The sequence below is a fragment of the Pinus tabuliformis genome, chromosome 6, assembly GCF_031772625.1.
Source record: "Pinus tabuliformis cultivar Carrire ecotype Pingquan chromosome 6, CPIR1, whole genome shotgun sequence".
NCBI lineage: Eukaryota > Viridiplantae > Streptophyta > Pinopsida > Pinales > Pinaceae > Pinus > Pinus tabuliformis.
In genome coordinates, this window is record NC_142292.1 from 1,604,209,063 (window position 1) to 1,604,223,523 (window position 14,461).

The window sequence follows — 14,461 nt, forward strand, 5'->3', positions numbered from 1 at the left end:
GTTGATAGGAGTCCTTTTTTGAATGAGAGTTCCTGCAGCAAAACATCCTTTGGAGCCACTCCTGCATGGGGGCATATTCCTTGTATGATAGAAAAAACACATGCATGTACATCATCACTCTTTCCAGCACTTAATGTAGCGGCCTACACCATCTTGACACCGGGCCCAGAGACGTAGTCCCTCCTGGATGAACTCCATTATCAATGTCTTGTGTTTTATGTTGCTGATTCTTGTCATGTTCCTTCTTCTTTACAACATGCATATATGTTCCTTTATGCTCTTTTAAATGCAATTCTAATCACATCACGAAAGAAAAAGATCTTGGTTAAATCCGGGAGTTGAGTCAACTCGGATCAAGTTTGGTATCAGAGCGGTCTTTGCATGGATGTGAATTGCGAGCGTGAACAATGGAACGTGCAACGATGGAGGATGACAAAGCGATGTACGAGACCATGCTCAAAATTTCCCAAAAGGTGGAAATAATGTATGAATCTCTACAAAAAGAGACAGAGGAAAAGGAGTGATTGTAGCTTCAGTTGCGAGCCACGGAAGAGGCCCTAGAAGAATTGAAGCACAGTAGCCAGAGTCTTCAAGCAGATAACGCTAAATTGAAGATGCTTCTACATGAAGAGAAAGAGGAGAAACAGAGTTTGCTACAACAGCTGCAAGCTAAGGACGAGGCCTTGGAAAAGCTGCAGCATGACCCATGTGAGGTAAAAAGTAATTCTCCGAATTCATGTATGTTTCCTGATGATGATTTTGCTGTTTTTGAAAATCATACCACAGGAATTGGCTCCAAACTGTTGAAGAAAATGGGGTATGAAGGAAAAGGCTTGGGAATTAATGGCCAAGGCATTGTCAACCCCATCAAAGTAGAGGAATTACCCCGTCAAGCAAGACTTGGGTATGTCGGAAAGGAAGTTGGGGAATCCGCCAAGACAACCAGCGAACCACTAACAACAGATGATGATAAGCCCTCATCAGTTCTTTCCAACTCGATAGTGGAGGTAAAAGATGTTGATTTCCCTTTAGTTTCGTCCTCACATAGTATGATTTTTGTTGGATATGTGGAGATCCCAATTACCGGGACAAACATGAGGCTCCTTACCAGGATGAGGTACAAGGAGGAAAAAGAACTTGGTGTTAATAACCAAGGCATTACTCAGCCATTGGAGGTTGTGCAGAGACCTCGATTTGCAGGCTTGGGATACACCGAAGGAGGATGCTCAAGGGTGTCAGATTCTTCCAAGACATCGTCGAAATCGTCGAGGAAAGAGAATGATGGGAACACATCACCATCATCCCATGGCAGTGTCCATTGCAGGGAAATGGTTGAGGCAAGCTCTCATCGCCATAAATACACTAGAGACGGCAAGAAAAGGTATAACCAGTCTCGATATTTGAATTTTCATTTTGATTATAATCATGTTGTTAATGATGAACGTAAAACATGGGATCGAAAGACATGTACCTTTTGTGGATAACATAACCATACCTTTGTTGAGTGCTGGAAAAGAATAGCAGCACACAAAAGGATGAGGCATGAAAGAACCTCTCAACAACAGGCAAAGAAGAAGGTAAAACAAACTTGGAGGAAGAAGACCTATTGCATTCATTGCAATAGAAGTGGTCACCAAAGGGCCACATGTTGAAGGCTCCATCTAGAGTAGTGCCTTAAAGACAAAGCGTCGGTGCATAAACCAAATGAAATAGTTATTCGACAAGCAAAACCACCACAGGGGGATGAGCCATTCACATCGATAAGTGAAAAATGGTTTCTAGATAGGTTAGTTTGTCATGGTCATGCTTTTGTGAATCATTTGTTTCATTTTAGAATGTAAAAGTGATGATGTGTTTTCCATCACTTGTTGCAGCAACAATGATGTCTGGCATTATTTTGTGTTGCATGTTAAACTGTGGAAGTGATGTTGTGTTTCCAATGAGTGCAGACAATGTACAAAGAAGAGGCAGATTATTTTTCATGCTTTTGGAGGACCAAAAGCTCCTCAGTGGGGAGGATTGATCTAGGTGGCTCCAGACACAGGCAGAAGTCCCAGAGGACTCAGAAAGGGTCAAAATTCAAAGTGGTCATATTGTTTCCAAACTAGCACCAGATCGAAGTGCTCGTCTCCCTAATTCCAACGGTTCCGAATGGAACTCAAATCCGTGCTCGCATGAGGGAGAAAGAGCCAGTCAAAGTTTTGGTCAAAGTTGGGCAGTGGGCCAGGTTTAATGGTCCTACAAATTCATCGTCAACCGGCGAGCAAACCTAGCTCCCGAGAGCGGGTGAAATTATTGCCTCTTTAATTTGTCTAATATCCCTTATATTAGACAAATTCAAAAATGGATACTAATTGTATTAGAAATAAAAAAACAAATATTTAAAGTGGTGGCGTGCCGTGACCCTCGCCACCCCCATCGCATCCAAACCAGTGTTGCACGAAGCGCCCCCCCCCCCCCCCCCCCCACGGTTCCAAGCCCCGAAGCGCGTCCCGTACGGAAGCGCCTAGGAAGCTTGGCCGGAATTCGGAAGCGCCGCTTCGGCTTTTTTAGCCGCTTCCTGGAAATTTGGAAGCGTTGTACGGAAGCGCCGAAGCGCGCTTCGTACGGCGCTTCGGGCGTCGGAAGCGTGGCGCTTCGGAGGAGGAAGCGTGGAGCTTCGGAGGAGGAAGCGTACGCTTCCAGAAAAGCTTCCGGAAAAGTGTTTAGAAAATCGTTTTTTTTCAATTTTTTTTTTTAATTTTAGGTGAGTTTGGTTGTTGGGGGTGGGTCCACCTTGGGTTAGGGTGACGAATGAAGGCAAAAAAAAATATAAATATAGCAGATGCACCCTCATGGTAATATTAAATTCTTAAAGTAAAAGTGGCATTCTCCTTTATTTTTCATTTTCATCCTTTTACTTAAATTTTTAACATTACCATGAAATGCCTCAGGATGTTTGAGAGTGGTTCCAGGCTCACTGGACTTCATATGGAGAAAATAGAATTTCATATCCTATTCAAAATTCAACAGACTTAACAGTTTTCAGGAATTCAGGATCAATGGGATTGTGGCATTTCATTAGATTATATCAAGTATGAAGGTATGTGATTAGCATTTAATCAAGAGCACCAAGCCCTATATGTACCCTAGTGTTGGTGGTGTTAATTGTTGAACTCCTTTGTCACGCGGCACGCCCTTAGCAAAAAATTACCTTTCAATCAAGTCAAAATCATCGATCAAACATGTTAACCTTTTTCTACCATATTTTAAGTCTTGAATTAGCTAGTTTGATCAAAATTGGGCAATGTTGACTAATATCCCTAGACAATCGAGGTAGAGGCAAAGGCTAGACAAGAGGAGAAGAATCTAGATTCTAGATCATTAATGTACAATGGATGTTATATCTATCTTGATTTATGCACAAATATGCATGTTTTCATGTCTTCTACAATTAATTTGGTATTTGGGATGTTTGTTTTGAGTATAAATGCAAAAAAATATTAAAATATATATATATATATAGCAGACGCTTCCGCGGACGCTTCGCTTCTTAGATTTTTGGAAAATGATGCTTCGACGTCCCCGCTTCCAAAAAACGCTTCCGCTTCGCTTCCGCTTCGCTTCCGCTTCGCTTCCGCTTCGTGCAACATTGATCCAAACCATAACATGAAACATAATTTTTAAATATGGGCCGATGGGCCATGACCCCCGCCAGCTCCCCAACAACCACATATATTAAACGGGGTGCGGGCCACCCCCGGCAGACCCGCCACCCAACCTCCCCATATGACATACAACAACAAAATAAAATGTTTATTGTGGAGCAGGTGGGGATTGAACCCGCTAGGCGGCCCCATGTGGCGTACGCCAACCGCAGCCCATTCAATACAACATGTGAACGGTGCAACCGCACCCCATTTAAAAAAAAATGTAAACGGTTATAACTGCAACCCACACAACGGTTATACACACCCATTTTTATAATAATAATAAAATTGTTGTGTGTAATTTTGGTGGTGGTAGGATTTGATCCCCCGACCTCCCTGCCTTGGTGCCTCCACCTTAACCAACAGGCCACAACAACCTCTTAGGTAACTTCGCCCATGAAAGTATAGTTAAACCTTATGTTCTCATTTGCACGGGGAAGGAGAACAGAGGCAGAATGGAACAAGGAGAGAGATCCAATGGGACAGAGGTGTCACAAATGGAGTTCCATGCAACGAAACCATGATTTTCACGTATTTCGAGGTAGAATATTCTTTGATGCTCAAAGATTCTCCGGGGAGGTAAAAATTCTTTTGTCAGAATATAACCAAGTTTATAGCCTTTTTTCTCAGATTTTCGCAAGGAACACAATGGCAAGGTTTCGAGTCGCCTCTTGAGCAGCAGATTTGTAGATTCCCAGCAGAGGAGAATCTTCAAGAATCTTGAGGGAATCTTCCAGATTCCTTGGAGGCCGAAATTTCCCAGATTCAGAATGTAGCCAACTTTATACTCATTCTTCTCAGAATTTCACAGGGATCTCAATGGCGAGATCAGTTTGCTGTTTTGAGCAGCATATCTTCTGCTGACTTGGAGGAGGGAATCTAAAAGATTGTTGTAGCCCCAGATTTTCACTTCGTCAGAATTTAGAAATTTGACAGTCGATTTACACTATTTGATGCCACGAATTTGATGGTGTAATCAGATTTTCCATTTGATAATTCCATTTTTCGACCACTTTTCAAAGGAGAGTGCAGGGGTCAACATTCAATGCACGAGCAGTCATTTCCATGAGTTTCGACGCCACGAGATTGATGGTGCAGCCAGATCCAACAGAGTATCATCCTCTTCTTCAGATAACTCATAACTCCTTGATGTGAGGTATTTGCAGTGTGATCATGTACTTCTTTGTCTCTTTGCTTATGATGCAATGTGTTGTATAGATCCCTGTTTGATGTTTGATGTGGGATCTTGTTTTGTTCATGATGTGAGATGTATTTATTATTATGTTTTGATTGAGATCGTTTTGTCGTCATGTTGACGGGATACTCATGTGTCACCATGTATGTTTGAATTGAGATCCCTTTGATGCCATGTTGGCGAGATGCTCATTATTAAGATACGTGAAATTATGTCATGCTGATAAGAGTCCTTTTTTGAATGAGAGTTCCTGCAGAAGAACATCTCTTGGAGCCACTCCTGCGTGGGGGCATATTTCTTGTATGATAGAGAAAACACATGCATGTACATCATCACTCTTTCCAGCACTTAATGCAGTGGCCTACACCATCTTGACACCGGGCCCGGAGACGTAGTCCCTCTTGGATGAAATCCGTTATCAATGTCTTGTGTTTTATGTTGTTGATTCTTCTCATGTTCCTTCTTCTTTACAACATGCATATATGTTCCTTTATGCTCTTTTAAATGCAATTCTAATCACATCATGAAAGCAAAAGATCTTGGTTAAATCCGAGAGTTGAGCCAACTCGGATCAAGAACTCATGTGCTTTAGCCTCTCCACCAATTTTCAAGGCTAGAACACTTTCGATGCTACCAAAAACTAACACTTCCTCTTAGCGACGAAAGTGCTCTAGCAACAATGCCTAACTGCATGTTGCTCTGCTTCTGAAGAATCTCCCTTTCCACATTGTCACCAGCACTGTGTTGTTGCTGCTACTGTACTGCTACCCATGACACTGCCACTGCCACTGCTGCATCTGTACTACAACTCCCTCTCAAACGTTGCATCTGCTGTGTTGCTAGCACTACCATTGCTAACACTGCATCCGTATTGTAGCTCAGTTGCTAAGAGAAACAACTGAAAAACATCCAAGATTAGTTGAACTTAACTGTGTTCAACATAATACAATGAATGTTGGAATTTGACTACTGCTGATTCTGACCCTCTGAATCTTTTGTGCTGTTGCTGACTTCTGCACTGTGCCAACTGCACCACTGCGAACCTTGCTCTACGCAGATCAGTCTCTGGTCTCCAACTACTGCATCTGCCCTCCAAACACTCCACTGCATCATCCGACACTAAGTCCATCTCGCTACTGCTGAATCTTGGGCTCCCGTAGCAAGGAATTGATCCAAGAGGTGGACTCCTCAAGGGTCCTACCCACATGTAGTCCTCTCGACTATAGCTCAATATTGCCCCATCTCCCTCCTGGAGATGCGTGGGCACTCATGGCATACTCTTCCTCATCAATCTTTGCTGAAGCAGCCTTAGGGTCATGTTTCTCATCCTTATGATTTTTCTTCAAAGAACACTAGGATGCATAGTGGCCCATCTCGTCACAACTAAAACATTTCACCTTCAAAATGTCCTCCTTTCGCTTTGGCTTCTGTTGTTCCTTTGATGCTAGAGCTGCATTCTCCTCCTCCTCCTTGGTCTTTGTGCCACTCCCACTGCTACCACTGAGGTTGACCTTCACTAGGTCCCTTCTCAACTCCTCCTATTGAAGAGTCACCCACATCTCCTCCCATGAAGGTAGTTTTTCTCTGCCCAATATGCTTTGGACGAAACTTGCCATTCATCAGAGACTCCATTCACGGCTATCCTCAGCATCGCAGTTGGCTAAGGAGTGGACCCCACTGCAGCAAGCTGGTCTCTAGTGTCCTGAAGACATTGAAGATAGAGGTTCACCCCTTCTCCTTTTTGCATCAAAGTCCACTGCAAATTCTGCTCTAAATACATCTTCCATTATTCGTAAGAGCCTTCATATAGAGAAGACAAGACTTGCCACATCTCTCGGGTTGTATCCTTGTCCTGCAAGTGTGAGACCACATGACCTCAAACTCCATCGAGAATCAGCCTCTTTGCCTTCCCTTGCTCGGCCTTGTATTTCTTCTTTTGGTCGTTGTCAGCAGGAACAACTACAACGCTATTGACGTAGGCCTCAAGATCATATTCTTCCAGAACAACTAAGATTCTCGTCTTCCATATGACATAGTTGGAGGCTGCATCCAACCTGTCCTAATCTTTGAGCCCATGCGTTGCCATCTCACCCAATTGTCAAACTGACTCCTCTAGTCACTGTTTAGCACAACTGCCCAGCAAGTGAGAAATTCGAACTTTCTGGCAAAAGGTTCTCTGAGGAGAAAATTCCCCTTCTATGTGTCTTTGTTATTTTCCAGCAGATTTCTGCCCCTACAGAAACTACGCCCTTCAAGCACTGCGTTGAGGCTCTGCGTCACTCCCTCTGCCTCTGCAAACTCACGGTTCGGAAATCGTACTCTCTGTCGACTCTCTCGGAGAGAGATTTCCTTGGATCTGCTTCCTGGCAAGGACTATGCAATCCCTCCAAGGGGATTCGAACTGCTGCCAAGTGCAGCTTTCGGCCTCACTGTTCAACACTGGATCTGCTCTCCCTGTTTCAAAATCAATCCTCTGATACCATGTGAAAATTCCTAGTCCAAGGAACCCCTACTGCAGCAAATCTGAATCTACTTCACCTACTTGATTTTTAAATTATATTCATCAAGTTATTCCTCTGAACACTGACACAAATTACTTTTGCAAACTACGCTAATTAAATATTTGATCTCATGAAACAGAAAACAGAGCAAAGAACAAGATACGTAGGACACACTTATTTTTGGACATAACAGTCCCCGGAAAAACCGAATGCGAGTAAACCGGTGCAAAAACTCTGAGTGTTTATTATTATGCAGGAGAAATATTTGAATACAAATCTAGGATGCTCAACTAGCAATCCTTTACAAAGAGAATACTGGCGGAGAAACTGAGTGAGTTTTACCTCACTTCACCTGGCAAAATTTGGCTGATTCGACACAAGACATACTGGCTAATCCCAGCTATTTCTTCATCACCTCTTCTGCCCTTTGCATAATCTTTCCTGGCTATTCCTGCAGTTCTGCCTGTCCTCGGCAGTTCCGACTGTTCTCGGCAATTCTGGCTTCTGCGTCTACCTCTCTACTGGTTCTCTCCGCTTCTTTGTTAGTATTCTCCAGGAAGTCCTTCTCCTGGATTCTCACTACACCTCTGTTGCAGAATGATCACTTAATTTGAAATCCTTAGAAAACCCTGCCCGAGGAATCAAATTCTTGATCAATTCATTCTCTCCATGTGTGTTTCCAAATGAACCCCAAGCATCCATTTATACTTTTCCTGTTGAGTCTTCAACGACCAAGATTAAGTCTCTAATCAACGGCTAAGATTAAAACATGACTTGATTCGTCTTCTAGATCATTCTCACCCATATTTTGATTAATATCCATTAATATTTTAATTTCCCTAAGTTTTAGACTTAGGAACCCCATTAAAAATATTAATTATTTACAATATCGGTGGAATTTCACCAAACGGTTTCTGGATTCTTTAGAACTCATGTGCCTTAGCCTCTCCACAAATTTTCAAGGTTAGAGCTCTTCTGATGCTACCAAAAACTAACAAAACATACATTCTTATGCTTTCATCCAATCATCTAGCTATCCATACAAAAGGTTTTTCTTCTTGATCCATTGCAACCTTTCATCCCTTTTACTAGCATGTTTCCACATTACATAGAATACATACTATTCCTGTCATAATGCCTTTGGCAAGGAATTCCTAATATAATGCTCCTTCCTGGATCACAATGATCCCCTTAAGCAAGATGGCAACATCTAACATAGTGTTAAATAATATCTGGATGAACAATATGCAAAATGGTTTAACATTCTATCCTAGATGATTTCTACCAAGCAATATAATCATATAAAGGCTAATATCTTATGCTTTTATCCTATGACGCCTATGCATAACATACATTAGAGGAAATTTTAGCCTAAAAGTGGCCTCTTAAGGAAAAATAATAAAATAATAGTTAAAATAATAAAATAAGAGTTATGAATTTTGGAGGGAAAACAAAAAACTATTTTTTTAATTGTATTTTTTTTATTATCTCCATATATTTTCGCTCAAATTTCAAGTCTAGACACTCGTTGGATGTGGAATCAAATTCCGCATCCAATGAGTATGCATTATGCATATTTTTGAGAAGACCCACATCGGAAAAAATTGCAGATACATCAATGTGAGTCTTCTCAAAATTATGCATAATGGGTACTCGTTGGATGCAAAATTTAATTCTACATCCAATGAGTGTCTACACTTGAAATTTGAGTAAACCTATAAGGAGATAAGCCAAAAATACAATTAAAAATAGTTGTTTTTTATTTTTCCTCCAAAATATTTACATGTACCTCTTTTAAATTTAAAGGATTTTGTTTGGTTTACATATTATGACATGGATATTACATGAAAAAGTCATGGGCACTTTTAGGCTGAAATTTCCTCTAATGTCAATTAAAAGAAAAACATTCATAGAGAACCTAGAAGTTAGAGGACCTTCTTTACTAGTAAAAATCCTTCACCTCTTCCTTCTTTGCCTTCTTTTCAAGTTCTCCCACTGCTTTAGCTACATGAGCTTCACTTTGTTCCTTTCTTTTATTGTTTTGTTTGTTTAGACAATTCCTCTTAAAGTGCCCAAATTCGTTGCAACCAAAACATTGCACCTTGGACATATCTTTCTTCTTGGACTTGTCAAACTTCCCTTTCTTCATCTTCTTGACTCAAGCTAGGAATGCTTGAGATTGCTCATCTAATCCATTGTCATCTTTGACCTTGATCCTTGATTCTTCCAATATGCATTATGCTCACAAATCATCAAATGGAGTTGAATCTTTCTTGGAGTATATACTTGTTGCAAAGTTGCTCCATTCCGGTGGCAATGCATTCAACACACATATGGTTACTTTTGAATCAATGATTGGCTTCCCAAGTCCTTGTAAGTGGTCCCTTAACTGAGAGACTCTCATGAGGACGGAATCCATATCCTCATCCTCTGATTTCTTCATTCTATATAGCTTGTTCCACAATGACATCTTTTGACTTGTTGTACTTACAAAGTACAAATTCACTAGCTTATCATACATGGCCTTGGAAGTCTTCAGGTTTGCCACAAATGGAACAAGAGAATCCTTGATTGATTCCACTATGATCCTTTGTGCCCTTACTTCCCCTTTCTTGTAATTCGCTAGTTCTTGTGTCCTTTCCTTTGCTAGTTCAGTAATTTCTCTGGTAACATATCCCATTACATCTTGCTCTGCGAGTATCAAGTCAATCCTCTTCTTCCATGCTAGATATTTTACTACCCCTATGAGCATGTTTCTCTTCTCGCAGAAATAACTTACATGACTTGAAGATTCAACCATTATGAGATAATGTGATACTTACTTGATGATCCTTTTATGATGTCTCCAATCTTCTTGATAAGACCTTTGGAGAGTCCTTGATGATATCTTTGAAAGATGTTCTACAACAACTTTCAGGGTTGATGTCTTCCAAGTAGACTTCTTCTTGTGAGGTTCACACCCTTCATGTGAGATTGATGTAGTCTTGATCTTTTTCAATGTAGAAACCCTAGATCAGAAGGTCTCCTACCAACGAGTCTTTTGACTAGATTCCTTCAAGAGATAATATTTCTTGTAGTCTTCTTCTTTTAGGCCTTGAGAGCTTCCTAACCCTTGATCAACAACAGTGTCCTTCCAACTGCCTCTTTGCTCACCTTAGCTCTAATAACATGTTAGAAAATGTAAAGTGCCAACAATTTTAACTTTTATTAACGTTGATACTTTCTTGTGAATATTAGTTATCTTCTTTATGTTCTTTAGTTAGATTTGTTCATCAAACAATATCAAGAAATTTCAAAAACAAAAGAGGACACAGATATAGGTTCTCAGCTAGGGAAAAACCCCTCCAAGGGGAAAACCTAAAAACTCTTCTCTTCTTAGAATCTGCTTCAAATGAAATACAAAGATCCAATCTCTAGACCAAGTCCTTCTCCTAGTACCAAGTCGACACTTTCTCAAGTCCTTCCTTGGTTATGTACCAAACTGCTTCTTCCTTGCAACTTTGACCTGCCAACTTCGACAACTTTGACTTCCCAACTACTGCTACTCGACCTGCAACTTTGACCCAACTACTTCGTCCTTGAAACTTCTTGGAAACCCTAATACAGTGTCGTTCTGTGACCTACTTAGAGTAAGACAACTCTCCTAAGGCCAACGAGGTCTAGACAAGGGTTTTCCCTCTTCCAGCTACAAATTTTGCACTTCATCCTCCAACAACTCGAACTTGCAATTTCGGCCTTCTATTGCAGCCTAGAAACTCTAAAATTTCACACGTGTGAGAGAGATAGAACCCAAAGACAAGATATTTCAGCCTCACAGCTTCTTCCAGAAATCCGTTCTCCTTTTCCCAACTTCCCAACTACAGATCGAAATATTTCCTTGATAGATCAAACTTGTGAGTAAGTGTGCCCAAATGATGTTAAATTGCTTCCTTTTATAGCCTTCTCAAGGGGTCGAATTACCTCATTCATGCAGACTTGAGGATCCCAGGGCCGACTTGTACTCTTGGAGATTCCCATACTTTCTAGACTCGTTTATAATTTTTTTACAATTACAAATTGCTTGGAAGGGTCTTATAAACATGATATTGACTCTATTGACTCATGACAATAAATCCTAAGACCTAACAAACCCTAGAAGCATGAAGAACATGCTTTTACCTAGAAGACCATCAATAATGAGCATCAAACCTATGCTTTAATAATAATATTTTTCTTTCTTCTTTTCTTGTTTGTTACATAGAATACATATTGAAATGAGCACAACAATTATGAAGATCGAAACTAGTTACATTTCTCAATAAAGCCACCTTGATTCTCTCTGTGTGCTTTTATCCTACCATCGTTGCGTCCTTCGACTAGCCACACATTGTCATTCTACGCAAACCTGCTACTGCCGATGACTTCCCTACAGATTGCCCTGCTAGCCCTGTCTCCCTATTGGTGTCAATCCAGACGCTCAACTCCTCGACTTTCCCTGATGCAGTTGTCGCCTTTTCGGTTGGCTGGCCTAGTAGCTGTCAGTTGCTATGGCAAGTGGGTGGGCCGCTAGGCTTGTTGGCCCTTTGATTTCCCTTTTCTTAATTTTTTTATTTCTTTAAAGCTTTCGTGCGTTTAAAAAAATTTGGCCCCTTTAAAAAAATTCCCTTTAGTTGTTTGGTTGATTTACTTTGGCCCTAAACTTTTTTTCACTTGTATAATCGTGGCCGAACCTAGCCCTAACAATCCAATTTAAACTTGGCACCTGTGATCTTGAGACAGGTTTAGAGTTTATGCTCTGATGCCATGTTAGATTTCCTTGAATCCAACACCTGACATTTAATTCATATCAAAAAATTACTAAATAAACACACGGGTAGGTTCCTAACAAAAATATTCAGCGGAAGAAAATAATGATTTGAATCACAATGATACACATAGATTTCTTCCCAACAAGTTTTTCATTAACAAATCTAAACTTTGTGGGCTCCTGTCCTAGGATAATGGCCCAACTGAGAAAATATAGATACAATAACCTAGATATGATTCAATGTGTTTGCCTAGATCATTTCTCAATCTCTCTTGCAAATCTAGATCTCCAACCCCTTTGCACTCTCCTAGATCCAGCGCACGTTCACTGAGATGCCACTCTCAATCTTGTGATGCTGTTGTGTGTCTATCTCCTCTCCTAATGTTTGCTTTTATAAGTTTATATTGAGCCAAAACCATAATCCTAACCATAACCTCAAAGTGATTGATGGCCAAGATTAGATCTTGCCTCACTTGAGATCAATGGCTAAGATTAAAACTCATTCACTAAAGTAAATTAATTTACTGTTCTTACGTTTCTATTAGCTCAATAAAGTGTTTCACCTATCGTGATTCACGATATTATCGGAATTATCGCTATAATATCACCAAAATCAACCTCAGCGATAATATCGATAGTAATTATTGTGATAATTTGGGTAATTATTGCGATACTTTCGAAATTAACGCCCTGTCTCTGTCATTTTCAACTTATTAACATTTTTTTTTCCCTTAATTTTTTAAAAGTGAATTAGGGGATTGAGTTTTGAGGATACTCTGACTATTTCTATCAAGCAAACAAGGGGAAATCAATTTTTTTTCATTTGCCATGATTCATCACATGAGATATACAACCTAGTAGTTAATGGTAATATTAAATTCTTAAAGTAAAAGTGACATTTTCCTTTATCTTTCATTTTCTTCATTTTACTTAAATTTTTAACATTACCATTAATTGACTCAGGATGTTCGAGAGTGGTTCTGACCTCATTGGATTTCATATGGAGAAAGTAGAATTTGAGATCCCACTCAAAATCCAATAGATTTAACAGTTTTTAGGATTTTAGGATTCATGGGATTTCAACGTTTCTACTACATTTTGTGACGTACAAAGGTATGGAACTAGCATTTAATCAATATTACCAAGCCCTCTTTGTACCTAGATGTTGGTGGCATTGATTGTTGAGCTCCTCCTTCATGACCCTAGTTAAAATGTACACTTCACTCACTTATTCATGACCCTAGTAAAAATGTACACTTCACTCAAACAAAATCATTGACTAGGATCTTAAGTTTTTTCTATCTTATTTTAATGCTTAGAGGGTGATCTTGATAAGGAGGACCCCAATATAGACAAATTTTTTGATGTTATGTAGCTATTTGTTCTAGCATGATTTTCTTTGGATTTCAAAGGCCATTTAGAGCCTCTCTATTGATCTTTTTTTATGTAGAGATGGCTTGCGTTCAATGATATTTTGGCTTTATGCACCCTTTCTATATACATGAGAAATTTTGTATATGTGTATAATAATTTGGATTCATATGGATGCACATGAATTATATGTTATTTTCAAAATTTGAATATTTTATGTATTTTTTGGTTGATCAATCTTTTGGTCCGGTTGAGGATGTTGTGACCATTTTCCATCAAGCAAACAAGGGGAAATCTGTTGTTTTCATTGCCATGATTCATCTCATGAGATACATTTAGTTTTGTTTTGATATGACTTTGTATTATTCTATTAGATTTTATGACTGAGGACAAATATCATATTTCAATATCGATGTTTAATGTATCACTTGACGTCTTCTGAATCTTATATATCGATTTTATTTTCATATTTATGTAGCTACTAGAAATGTGTTTGTTTGATGTTGATGTTGTTTTAGAAGTTAAAACATTGAGAAAACAATGATTATTTTTTTATTTTTAAAAGTTTTCCAATAATTTCTGATAATTCCCAATATGTTCCCTGATATTGCCGATAATTTAAATTTTGGACCCCCCGGCGATAAATTGCCGATAACAATAAATGTAAAATTGCAATAAACCAACATATTAATGTGTTTTTTACTAAGTTAGACTTAGGTTAAGTTATAGCAGCAACTTGGTCAACTTAGAGCAAGTGTACTAAGGAGATGTGGGCAACTTCTACAAGCCTAGCCACAAGGTCTATGCAGAAGTACTTGCCCGAGCTACAAACTTCAACATGATTTTGATGTGTGTTATGTAGATCAAGTTTGATGTTTCTCCTCCCTTGCTTACATTCTAAGTACTAGTCACTTCCTTT

At 39.6% G+C, this 14,461-nt stretch overlaps 1 protein-coding gene across 1 annotated transcript in view; it reads left to right on the forward strand.

The window, feature by feature from the left end:
• The window catches only part of LOC149265009 (uncharacterized), a 73,713-nt gene that overhangs the window by 17,585 nt on the left and 41,667 nt on the right, over positions 1 to 14,461 (forward strand). The window lies entirely within an intron of this gene.